This window comes from Canis lupus, chromosome 25 (assembly GCF_011100685.1).
Source record: "Canis lupus familiaris isolate Mischka breed German Shepherd chromosome 25, alternate assembly UU_Cfam_GSD_1.0, whole genome shotgun sequence".
NCBI lineage: Eukaryota > Metazoa > Chordata > Mammalia > Carnivora > Canidae > Canis > Canis lupus.
The window spans coordinates 14,364,981-14,374,353 of record NC_049246.1 but is presented as its reverse complement, the minus strand read 5'-3'; the positions used below and the strand labels follow the sequence as shown (position 1 = coordinate 14,374,353).

The 9,373-nt window shown below is 42.1% G+C and overlaps 1 long non-coding RNA gene across 1 annotated transcript; it reads left to right on the top strand.

The window, feature by feature from the left end:
* Positions 1–6,593: 6,593 nt before the first annotated feature.
* Positions 6,594–9,279, top strand: LOC119865833. Its single transcript, XR_005378202.1, has 3 exons — positions 6,594–6,647; positions 7,650–7,871; positions 9,233–9,279. It is a non-coding gene; the product is annotated as an uncharacterized LOC119865833 (long non-coding RNA).
* The last annotated feature ends 94 nt before the right edge of the window (positions 9,280–9,373 follow it).

Here is a 9,373-nt window from a genome sequence, read left to right as displayed (position 1 = left end):
ATGAAATTCTGATGGCATTGTTGGAACTCTGAGATGCAGCCCTGTCCCTGGACTTTTCACTACATGAACCAGGTGTTCCTTTTCAGTTACAGTCTGTTTGAGCCAGGTTTTCTGTGCCTGCTGTTGGTCAAGACTGACACATCCAGTGTCCTTTCCCATGCTCCATGCAGCTTCTGCAGTTCACCACGCAGACCTGGTCACGACCCCACTCCCTTAGCAGGTGGCCTGCCTCCTGCTCCATAGAGAAAGAGAAGCCAACTTGCACAAAGTCCACAGCTTCTCTCTGACTTCTCATGTACCTTCACCTCCATCACTGTTGGAATATCCTCAGAGGAATACTTCCACCTGTCCACAGTGAGCTGGGTTCCCCCTGCTCTGGATCCCGTCCCCCCTTCCCCCCTGCCCTCCTCTGGGACTTAGCTTTACCAATCACTCCCTATTTTATCTCCAATCTCTCTGCTCCAGTGGCTCTTTCTCTTGAGCAGACAAACTAAAAAAGAAAGAAAAGAGAGGAAGAAAAACAATTTTCCTTCCGGAAAATCAATCTATCATCACCATTCTTGACCTCACAATGTGTTCGCTTCAAAAAATATTCTCTACTCCCTGTACTTTCTTATCATTCATTCACTTCTCAGTTCACTACTGCAATTAGAATTCCTTCCCTCTACTTTCCTGGAACTGCCAAGTGCAGTGGCCTAATTTCAACATTTCACTCCTCTGTAACAGTTTATTCTGCTGATTTATTCTCTTCTAAATGGCCCGTTGAGCATTTCCCTCATAGATCTTACAGCTCCTTTTCAGTGGTTCTTCTCCATTTTCCACCCCTCCAGTCAACAAATGTGTTGCCTCTTCTGGATAACAAAACCTGTTGAAAAATTGACAAAGCCTATGGTTTGTTTCCCTAGAAACGTATTTTTTTGCATAGTATCGATCAAGGTTGTTCGTAACACACTGGAGAATATACTCCAGCTAGAAGAACCAGAAAGGGCTTTCCTAAAATCTGCGGTGGTTCACATAAAGGTTTAGGGAATGAGAAACTTCCAGGAACTTTAAACACACAATGGAACTCCTCTGCCGGGTGAGAAAGCTCTCAAAATAAAAGCCACCACCCGAGCTGCTGGCACTAAAACTACAGCAGCTCTAGCAGGGACTGTGCCAGCAAAGTGGTGCCCTGCACCCTGCACTTCTCTCCTCGTGTAACTCCATCCAGAGGGAGTCCCTCACCAGGTCCACTGTCTTCAGTTGACCCAGTTTCCAATCAAGGTCTTTCCCAAGCCCATCTTCTTGGGCAGAGCCTAAGTCTCATGCAGAATCCTGACTTCAAAGGGAGTGGGAAATGTCTTTTCCACATTTCCAGCTCTGCACTGTAACAAGAGGTGAAGCAGGATAGTGTTGGGCTAGTCAATCTACTGCATCGCTGTGTGTGTAAATGTAAAACTCAAAGACTAAATTTTATCTTTCATTTTTAAAAAAATATTTTATTTATTTGTTTGAGAGAGATCACAGAGGGAGAAGGAAAAGCAGACTTGCCACCGAGTGGAGAGCCCAATATGAGGCTCAATCCCAGGACCCTGAGTTCATGTCCTGACCCGAAGCAGACACTTAACCAATAGAACTACCCAGGCATCCCAAGAAACACATTTTAAATGTTAATGTTAAGTCTTCGGTCTTTTTTTTTGGTCACAAGTGTCAGATCACAGTTGAAATTGCCTTTAATAGGAGAAGGAATTTATTGGCTCAGACAAAAAGTTCAAAAATAGAGCTAGCTTTGTTAAAATGTGTTCATGATCTTGGGCACCAGAATTTGCTCACTTAGGATCTCTCTCATTCTCTTAGTTCTGTTCCCACTGCTTCTCTCTTAGGCAAGATCTCCCTGCACTGATTGGCCAACAGCAATTGCCTATTCATATTCCTACCAGTACAACAACCCCAGCAGACAAAGAGCCTCTTTTCCCAAATAGTTTTAGCAGATCTAGAGTGATGTCTCGTTGGACCAGTGAGTCAGGTGCTTCTCCTTGAATCAACCATTGTGACCTGGGGTTGCAGAGCTCTGATGGACCGTGTTTGAATGGTGTGCCCAGTCCCGAGTCCAGCATGGGAGGTGCATCTCTACATGAACAAGTTGAACTGAGGGATTGGAATAGAGGTGCTCCCCAGAGGAAATAGTATATTGTTTGCCAAAGGAGGGAGAATGGATGCTGGAAAGGCAAATTCAAGAGCTATCCCTTACACCAGAATTCTACTTCCTGCCTTCTGTTCCAGATTCCCTTTGGATAATCTCACTTACTTCTGTGGCTTCAACTACTTCCTTGGCTTAGGACCCTGGTGTCTGGAATAAACCTTACTTTGATTATTTTCATCCAATGAAATGGGAAGATCAAGTCAATAAAAGATATAGCCCACTTGAAAGGAAATTTTTTTAAAGATTTTTATTGGGGATCCCTGGGTGGCTCAGCGGTTTAGCACCTGCCTTTGGTCCAGGGCGTGATCCTGGGGTCCTGAGATCGAGTCCTACATCAGACTCCCTGCATGGAGCCTGCTTCTCCCTCTGCCTGTGTCTCTGCCTCTCTCTCTCTGTGTCTCTCATGAATAAATAAATAAATAAATAAATAAATAAATAAATAAAATTTTATTTATTTATTCATGAGAGACACAGAGAAAGAGAGGTAGAGACAGGGAGAAGACAGGGAGAAGCAGGCTCCATGCAGGGAGCCTGATGTGGGACTCAATCTTGGGACCCCAGGATCATGCCCTGGGCCAAAGACAGGTGCTAAGCCACTGAGCCCCTTGGGCTGCCCTGAAAGGAAATTTTTAAAGGGATTTTTTAGAAGGAGGAGGGGCACTATCTTTTTCTTCCCGATCCAAAAACATATTAAACAACATTCTGAAATGACTCACACTCCTTCTGGTCTTCTACTGAAAATGGAATTGTTTGCTGTCATTTTGTCAACATGGTGGACACAGACATTTTTGTTGAGGAATATTTTTAAAAATGTATTTATTTATTCTTCTTCTTTAGGAACAGAATTCTTGATCCTTGGGCTCATCAATTGAGATATCCAATTTAGCTCATCTAAGGAAGTTTCAGTGGTCATATCTCACCTCAATTATCTTATTTCCCAGCAAGCATGATTTTGAGCAATTCTATCAGGGTTATATTTTCTCTTCTGTTAGTGTAGTTTATCTTCTGGGGAAGAGGCATACAGGTCTGAGTAGGTGACTACCTTAAAACAAGCTTCTTTTTTTTTTAATTTTTATTTATTTATGATAGTCACACAGAGAGAGAGAGGCAGAGACACAGGCAGAGGGAGAAGCAGGCTCCATGCACCGGGAGCCCGACGTGGGATTCGATCCCGGGTCTCCAGGATCGCGCCCTGGGCCAAAGGCAGGCGCCAAACCGCTGCGCCACCCAGGGATCCCAAAACAAGCTTCTTAAAACATGTTCCCAAGATAGAGGAAACAGTGAATTATGACCTAGTGTTATCTGGTGGTATCCAAAAATGTTCCCAAGCACTATCCCCACCCAGACCCAGTTACTTAATATTCATTTTTTGTTCAATATTCCCTATTATAATTACTATCAATCTTTCAACAAATTAGAAATGTCTCAGTCGCCTGTCATCTCTCTCTCAGATCCAATTGGTCATCAAGTGTTGTTACTACCTCCTGAATCTCTCTCAAATCTGTATCTTTCCATCCTCCTCTGTGCCTACCTTAATTAAGAAGGCCCTTTCCAGGAATTGTGGACAACTTTCTGGGACTTATAGCAAAAGCCTGAAATGCTTGTGTCCATTCCTTCCATCGCTGGAAAGGAGAACCAGACAAGGATTTGACTTTAGCTCTGGCTTTAAATCTGTCTCCTCCCGCACCATGGAACCGGACTCACCAGGAGGAAATCATTTTTCCTCAGTGTCATCTGTAAAATGAAAGGGTTAGACTACATAATCTCCAAGGTCCTTCCAGCTCAAAAGTTTTGGAATTCTACTTCCAACAACTCTGTCCACACCCCATTTATCTCACGACATTAGTGGGAAAATTAAAATTATTGTACTTTTAGTGCCGGTTGGAAGTGACACTGATGAATTCATAGTAATGAATCCTATCCCTAGAGATTTAAAGCCTCATAAGTCAGAGATTTCAAGCATAGTCACATATATTCAGTCCAGGGAGTAGGGCTTTGGGAACCATTTCTAGTCCCTGGGAAGGACTGGGGGACAGCTTCCAGGTAGGTCTGGAGAGCTAGTTCCAATCAGGCAGGCAGGACTTCAGAGAAGGTTGTGTGTCTGAGTCATTATTAGCCTCAGCACTAGAGCAACAGATTCCCAGGGGACCGGGCCAGGGCTCTTCTAGCATCTGGCACAGCCTCCTTCTCTTCACTCCTTTATCGTTTTCTCTTATTTAATTACTTAGATAGCAGGGGTAGGGAAATTGTTTTAGTAGGCAGCACCAGATTTCTACCAGTGAGACACCTGTTTAAGACAACCCCTGAACCAGACTGTCGGGGGACAGTGAGGGAGCGTGCTCATGTAGGAGGTGGGGAAGCCAAGGGGAAAATAGGAGTAGGTAGTGGAGAGAAAAAGAAACCCAAACAGCCAGCAAATATAGAAAAAGCTGCTTGGATTCCCAGCAAATGGCTGACTGGTGAGGAATACAGAAGCCCTGCTCGCCTCAAGGTGGGATGGACTTCGCAGTGAAATAAATTCTCCTGAGTTCCCTGTGGGATCAGGCTGAGGGAACTTTCCTGAAACTACCTCCTTGCTTAACTAGATTTCCAATTGGAAGGATGGCATTTTTTTTTAAGATTTTATTTATTTATTCATGAGAGACACAGAGAGGCAGAGACATAGGCAGAGGGAGAAGCAGGCTCTCTGCGGGGAATCTGATGTGGGACTCGATCCCAGGACCCCAGGATCACGCCCTGAGCCAAAGGCAGATGTTCAACCACTGAGCCACCCAGGTGCCCTGGAAGGATGGCATTTAGGCTCAGAGGACCAAGTGACCCCAGCTGTCACTTACATTATGTTAGTAACATAACACAACTGTATTGCTTTCTGGCTTTTTAAAATTAAAAATATATTAAGCCTCTGTACTGACCTGTGTTCACTACTACATATCACACTAGAATCCACAGAGATTTATTAGGCTTCTCACAGGGAGCCTGCTTCTCCCTCCGCCTGTGTCTCTGCCTCTCTCTCTGTGTCTCTCATGAATAAATAAATAAAATCTTAAAAATATATATTTAATACTGACTTTCCATAAGACTATTTAATAGAAATTTTTAATTTTCTTAAAGATCTTTATTTATTTGAGAGAGAGCATGTGAGAGAGAGAGAGAGAGCATGAGCAGAGGATGGGGTAGGGGGAGGAGCAGACTCCCCGCTGAGAAGGGAGTCTGACCCTGGGCTGGATCCCAGGACCCCAAGATCATGACCTGAGCCAAAGGCAGACATGCAACTGACTGAACCACCCAGGCATCCCCAATAAAACCTTTTAAAGAATTTTACTGAGGAACCCAACCTAGCTCTCCTTGCACATGGCTTGCCCCTCAGGTTTAAGCCTTAGCAGTCCTTTTCTAAACCTTGAAAGTTACCATGGAGGAGGAAACATGTTCACCCAAATGGGTGATAAAAAATTGAAAGCCATTTTGCAAACCTTTCAAACATTTATAACAGTTGAAATTAAGTTTAAAGAGTCTAACAGCTCCTTCTTTTCTTTGATCAGGGCAAGTGGATGTTGGACCCAATTTGCCTTTTTGACACGAATGACTCCAAAAGTGGAAACTCTCCTTTGTGTAGCTTTCATATATGAGAGCAGTCACTCAGAGGACAGCGAGTCTGCTAAAAGTGCCCTTGGCCAGAAGCATGCTACCCGGAAGGACAGAAATTGGGGCCCAGCCAAGCCCTCCCCTGCCCATGCTCAGCTGTGCCTGGGGCAGAGGAACCCTCCCCTTGCACCTTTCCAGCACAGGCTCCACTCATGTCTCTACTCTTTGTCAAGTGGGCAGCAGTGGTAGAGGTGGATTTCCAGGGGCTGGATCACCTTGCTTGCATTTTCTAGCACTGCAGGGAGTCCCAGGCTTTATTTTCTGTTCTCAGGCCCATGAATACTGTGGGATTCAATACAGTGAATACTGTGGGATAGGCCCTCTACCCTCTGCCCAAGCCACTCTCTGGAACTCCAGACCAGGGTAGTGCCAACCATTCTGGGCCCTGCAGGAGATCAGCTCCTCTAAGCATACCTCTGAGGAATGTCAAGTTAAAGCCACAAGCAGGGAGTAGAAAAGTAATTCTTTAAAGGTTCAGAGAAACAGCCTCATAAAATAAGAAACAAGTGTAGCTGGTAGAGCAATTGGGCATGTAAGTTATGAGACTATAGTATCAATTTTAATTTCTTTACTTTTTTTATAATAAATTTATTTTTTATTGGTGTTCAATTTGTTAATTTCTTTACTTATAAACACTATAACAAAAATAACTTTTGAAAAGTGTTAGTTGGGCCTGATAAAATTAACCTCCCTCCCCTTCCCCGCATCCCTGAAATACTGCAATCCAATTATGATGCTAGCCACTCTGAGTCAGCATAGAAGATTCCACAGGTTAAGTAAGGGCATGGTCCTCAGCTGTCCTCATCTCAGATGCCTGCCACAGGTTTGGTCACCTGCACTTCTGACTAAATGGCTACCAGTTTGGGGGGTTCCCAAGACCTCTTCAGGGTTAAAGAGTTAATTGATAACTCATTAGAATGACTCAGAGAACTCAGGACTGTACTGTACTTAGAAATTATGAAAAAGGATACAAGTCAGGACCAGCCAAGTGAAGAGTCACATAGGGCAAGTTCTGAACAGTCTTAGGCACAGAGCTTCTGTGTCCTGTCTATTGGAATTGGGGTTGTCACCCCTCCCAGAATAACAATGTACTCATAACAAGGAAGCTACCCTCAGAAGCCTCAGTGTCCAGAGATTTTATTGCGGTTTCATTACTTAGATATGATTGATTAAACCATTGGCTTCAAAGTTGAACTCAATTAATCCCCAGCCCCCTTCTCTTCCCTGGGAATGGAAAGGTCAGACTGCAGTCACAAGGCTTGGGGCCCTAGGCTTCTAATCACATGGTTGGTCTCTCTGGCAAGACCAGTCCCATTCTGAGACACCTCCATAGCATAAACTCACATGTGGATGAGCAGCCCACTAGGAATAACAAAGACATTCCTATCATTCAGGAAATTTCAAAGATTTCCAGGTTATCTTTCAGGAAGCAAGACCAGATAAACTCTATTGTAATCCCTAACAACATTAATTTATTGATACAAGACTCTCAGGATAAATCTCCCAGAAAAAGCAGGTATTTTATGGATTTTTCCACTAAAAGAGAACAAATGAACTGTTGGGAAGATAATTCTGGGCTAAATGTCGTATGAGAGCAGGTCGTTAGGAGAATAAAAGACAAAGATGGCAGGAAGAAGGAAAACAAAACCAAAATGCACAGTCATAAAATAAATGATTAAAAAATGCAAGTGCTTGGGGTGGGGAAACTATAAACCATCAGGAAGAATGGAGCCAAGTAAGGTTTCACTTTTTATTACTATTTAAAGACCTATAGGTTGAGAGGTATCACTATGGGAAGACCAATATTCTTTTGAACAAAATGTAGGATGTGGACTTGCCAGTTGATGGGGCTCTCCTCCAACCACTTAAGAAGAAATCTACCTAACACCCACCGGGCAGGCACAAATTGATGGCTATGGTCATGCATCAGGCTGGTGCATATCTGCCAGATTGAGAAAACAAGATGTGACAAGAATCTTCTGAAATGTAGTCCCATGGGCAAAAGAAAGATTTAGAAGCTTGTTAAAAAACACATTACCATCTGGAAGTAAGTACAAGACATAGATCTATGTGAAATTGGTGTCTTGTGGGAAACACTGAGGTGCTAGCAGAGAAAGATCTTTTTAGATTGTCACTGTATTCTTGCCTGACAACTTGGACAGCCTGGTAAGTGAAGCAAGATTAGAGGCAAAGATGTCAAATGTACAGGCCTTCATTTTCTTCAAAGTGGGAAGTTTGAAAACTAAGCCTGTATATAGTGTGGATTTTTTTATGTTCATTTCATGAAAAGTGCATAAGTCTGTACAAAAAGGAATATACAATTTTCCTAAACATTGAGACCTTAATTGTACCTGTTTAATATGTTCTTCACTAAATATTAGTTGCTTCCAAACATACGGCATTTGGTATACTGTAGACTCCACGTTTAGATAACTATTTTTTCACAGAAACTTTCACTTCCCTGATAAGTGAAGAATACTATTATTAAAACTTTTAACAAATACACCAATATTACATCCTTTCTAAGGTGCATATTTTCATGATTTTACATCTCTAAAACTGGGTACTTATTTGAATCAGTGGTATATCACAATTATAATTGCAAGGATTATTTTTTCTTTATGATACATAAGAGAATATGCATCTATAGAAACTTAGATTGGATGAAATATGGGCAATTGCTTAAAATAATGTTATTGGATAAAACATTTAAAGTTTAAAGAGCCCCATTGTCTTGAACAGCTTGAATGCTTTAAGAACATGACAGGAATTAGCTGTCCAAATTCTAGAATTGTTAAAGAACCTTAAAAAGCACCTTTGGGCATGTAAATCTATAGCTTTAAGATATCATATGCTTCTCATTTAATCTCTTAATGTGCTAAGTTATAGTAATAGACTTTTTTATGTTGAACCATATTTCCATTTCTGGAGTAAACCCAATATGGTAAGATGAGCATTGGTTTTATAGACTACTAGATTCAATTTTCTAATAGCGTATATGGAAATGTTGAATTCCATAATAGAGATGTGGCTTTAATTTTCCTCAGATATATGCAACAAGGAATGGTTCCTCTTTCTCTTAAAGACATTGTGTTACATTGGAATTATCTTATCATTAATTGTTTGTTAGAACGTTGGTTCTGCCACCTGGTTTTACTGGGAGGAAGAGTTTTCCCTACTAATTCCATGTCTTTATAATAGTTTTAGGACTTTCTACGTTATCTATTTCTTCTCAAGTCACTTTTGGCAATTTATATATTTTTTGGAATTTACATATTTTGTCTAAAATTTAAAGTTATTGGCATGGCTTTATAGCTAGCACTCTTTATCTTTTTATCTTTGGCACACAGAAGTCATCTCTTGCCATTCTTTTTTTTTTTTTTTTTAATTTTATTTACTTATTCATAGAGACACAGAGAGAGAGAGAGAGGCAGAGACGCGGTGGGAGAAGCAGGCTCTATGCAGGGAGCCCGACGCGGGACTCGATCCTGAGTCCCCAGGATCACACCCCGGGCTGCAGGTGGCGCTAAACCGCCGAGCCACCGGGGC